Below are 4,328 nucleotides of genomic sequence, written 5' to 3' on the forward strand. Positions count from 1 at the left end.
TTGTCCCCGAAGCTTTAGCACAAGGGGACATTATTGGAAAAACAATTGGAGAGGAACTTCAGGTCTCCACAATGTCAGCTCGAATGAATGTAATGTTTAACCATGCTGATGCCTTCATTGCTTTACCAGGCGGTCTAGGCACATTGGAAGAGATCTTTCATATTTCCTCTTGGGCCCAACTGCACATTCACCATAAACCCATAGGTTTGTTAAATGTTAATGGTTATTATGATAAGTTGTAGTCTTTTCTTGATCATGCTGTGGAACAGGAATTTCTAACATCTTCTGCATGACAAATCATAATCTCTGCTGCTACTACTGAACAATTGATTGACCAACTACAATCTTTCATTCCTGTGATTGATCCTTCCATGAGTCGCATAAATTGGTCATCTAAGGAAAGCCGTAAAAAGCTTAGATTGGATTTGAGCCTTCATTTGTGAATTTTTGTGTCTTTTGGTTTTATTATTGTGTTTTGTTATTTCTTATTTTTGTTTCAGTGTGTTTCAGTGTGTTTCAGGTTTGTTAGTGTTTGTTATTTCAGGTGATATCTTCTATACTCTATCTTTCTACCTTAGAACATTGAGGACAATGTCTTGTTTTGGTTGGGGGGAGAGGGTAGTAGTTGATAGAAAAAAAATGTTTTTCATTTCATAAAGCATGTGCATAATTGTTGTTACTAGGATGACAAAGTAAAGGAGCTCTTTTGTTAAAGTGACTCTTGAAACGCATCTTAGTAACCATTCTTAACAAGGTCTATTATAATACTTCTTGATATATTTAGGTTTACAAACTCTCGCATTATTATCACTTAATTCTGCTCATATACTCATTTAACATGTATTCTTAAACCTTAATTTTCACACACACACTTTAACATATGATTGTGGGTTGCACATTGCATTATTACATTATTTATGTTCTTTTGTTAAAGGTAACAACTAAGGGAAAGGGATTGTATATAATTAAAAAAAATGAAAAAAAATGAAAAAATGAAAAAAAATGATAATAATAAAAATGTAGATAAGTTTGGTTTCGTAGCCTCCCTAACCTAAGCAATTAAGCCCGAAGGGGTGTTTTAACACCTAATACCCTAAAGTCAACTGACTTGGGAGCTTATTACATGGGTTGAGGAGAAAAGCTTAAGGAAATCAAACATTGCACTATCTACATATCAGTATCTACGACCCGAGTTACTAAGCTCGTAGGGGTGTCTTAACACCTAATGCCCTAAGACCAACTGGTCTGGGAGTCATTAGCTGAAAGCTCGTTACATGGGTTAAAGATGCATGATGTTTTTAAAGTATATGTATATAGAGTTAAAAAAAAAAAGAAAAAAAAAAGACAAAAATAGTAATCCCAACCCAAGGAAGTTAACCTTAAACATTAGAACAAAAATTTTGTTTTCTTCCAAGAAAAGCCCCATAATTATGTGTTGATACATTGAGCACAAAAAAAAGGTTTATGAATATCTTGTTAAGAGGTATTGAGCAGGTATATAAATTTAACGAGAGTTTGTTTATCTGGATAGATTAATGGAAGTTAAATGATGAATACCTTGCTTTATGGAATTTGCAAAAAAAATTTCTATTTTAACGCTTTGATTACTAGGGACTAGTAATAAGCTGGTTGGGGGGTATGATTAGTACTTAAAAGTGCATTTTTATCATGATTTTATATCATCATTTTGCACTTGAAGTATCAATAACTCATTAACTAAAGCATGTTTTATAATAATATATCTAATAATATAAGATACCTTTAATTTCTGGTAAATGTTTATTTTAAATACAGGCCTATTACATAAATGAAAGGATTGATTGATGACTTTAAGAACTTAAATTGCAAGGGCAAAGAGATGACCAAAATTAGAAAAGAGATGTGGGTGCAATTCAAACCGGAACACTGTTCGGTAATTGGGTCATATCTGGAGCTATAGATCTCAGATTTAGGTCTACTTTATATGGATGGAAAGGGAAGATATAGGCCTACAACTTTTATATGGAGCCCAAGATCTAAAAAGGCCATTTTCAAGTCCAAATTATTACAATAACAAAGAAGCCTGAAGCTGTCCTCTAGCCCAAGCACTGTTCAGTATTTTGGCCATATCTGGAGTTCTAGAAGTCCAAATGAGCTGAATGTTTTACACAAGAAAGCTGAGACAATTGCCTACAACTTTAATGTTTTTAAGTGGCTCCAATTTTGGCATTATCAATGATGTTTTGGGCAGACAAGAGAAGATAAGGATTATCACCAAGTCAAGAGTTGGCCACCCACTTATCAATTAGTCATCAAATCAATAGTTCCCAATTTTGGCCTATAAAAGGAGGCATTTGCCATGCATTTAGGCATCTTGGTTTCCAGATCAAGATCATGCTCTTCCTTTCTCTCTTTGTATTTTTTGTATCAAATCAATAGTTCCCAATTTTAGCCTATAAAAGGAGGCATTTGCCATGCATTTAGGCATCTTGGTCTCCAGATCAAGATAATGCTTTTGCTTTCTCTCTTTGTATTTTTGTTTTATTGTTTATGCTTTACTTTCATTAATACCAAGTTTATGCCTTTCATTTCCTTTCCTTTACTTAGTTAACTTTTATGTTCTTATTTTGTTTATCTATTTTGCTTTCTTTCATTATGTCTAGCTAAGTTAACTTAGCTAACTTTTATCTTATTTATGTTCTTATTTTGTTTATTTATTTTTTTTTCTTTCATTATGTCTAGCTAAGTTTATTATGTCAAGGTGAAAAGGTTACACTAATGGTGTAAGAATAAGTATAGTGTAAACTTAATATGGACTTTAATGTTTGATACTAACATGTTTTGTATTTGTTATCTTGTTCACTCCTTAATACTTTGCTTGTTAAATGACTAATCTTGATTTATGTTGTATAACACTTGGTACAACAAATGCTTGGCACTTTCATAGCCCATAATGTATGGTATAACCGACACCTGAGCTATAAGTTAGGGTCATCACAATAAAAGCTCTCGACACCTGAGCTATGAAAGGAACTTGATTTGTTGTTAACATAAGTTATACTCATGAATGCTTGACGAGATTTACAAGTATTAGCATTAATTGAATAAGATGACTAATGTAATCATGTTAACAATCTATAATCAGATTGGAACCTCCTTTGTGTGTGGTTTCCAATTGAATAATAAGATATTTCAATGCCGCATGATCACTAAAAACAACAACAGGTGAGCCAACAAGATAAGATCTGAATTTTTCACATGCAAATACTACTGCAAGTAATTCTTTTTCAGTGGTGGTATAATTCATTTGAGCACTATTTAAAGTTTTACTTGCATAGTAAATTACATAAGGTTTCTTATCTTTTCTTTGTCTTATTATTATTGTTTAATCCTTACATTAATTTTCCATCTCCAAGTTCTCATCATCTTCTTCTTCTTCTCTTTCTTTACTACTACTACTACTACTACTACTACTACTACTACTATTATTATTATTATTGTTATTGTCATTGTTATTATTATTGTTATTATTATTATTGTTGTTGTTGTTATTAATATTATTGTTGTTATACTATTGTCATTTATAATTTGTACAATTAACCTCCCTATGGTTCGGCCCCGGTCTTGCCGGGTTATTTATTACTTCGACACTCCTGCACTTGGGAGAAGACATCAATCTTTTAATCGTGTTAGTTACTTAAAGGCTTAGATATTACACTAAAATCTTTGATGAACCTTCTATAAAAACCAGCATGTTCTAGGAATGATCTAACATCTTTAAGAGATTTTGGTGTTGGCAAGTTTGCAATTAACTCGATTTTAGATTTGTCAACCTCAATTCCTTTTGATGAAACAATGTGACCAAGTACGATGCTGCTTGTTACCATAAAATGATATTTTTCCCAATTCAACACAAGATTCTTCTCTTCACACCTGGCCAAAACCTTTCCTAAGTTAGTTAAACAATCATCAAATGAATCGCCAAAAACAGAAAAATCATCCATGAAAATCTCAAGAAAATGTTCAACCATATCACTAAATATACTAAGCATGCATCTTTGAAATGTGGCTGGTGCATTACATAATCCAAAAGGCATCCTTCGATATGCAAAAGTACCAAATGGACATGTGAAAGTAGTCTATTCTTGATCTTCCAATGCAATTTCAATTTGGTTGTAACCCGAATAGCCATCTAGGAAACAATAAAATTCATGACCTGCAACTCTTTCTAGGATTTGATCCATGAAAGGTAAAGGAAAATGATCTTTTCTAGTCATTGAATTAAGTTTCCTATAGTCAATGCACATGCGCCAACTAGTAACAGTTCTAGTGGGAATTAACTCATTGTT

This window comes from Populus euphratica, unplaced genomic scaffold (genome assembly GCF_000495115.2).
Source record: "Populus euphratica unplaced genomic scaffold, PopEup_1.0 scaffold1078.1, whole genome shotgun sequence".
In the NCBI taxonomy this organism is placed as follows: Eukaryota; Viridiplantae; Streptophyta; class Magnoliopsida; order Malpighiales; family Salicaceae; genus Populus; species Populus euphratica.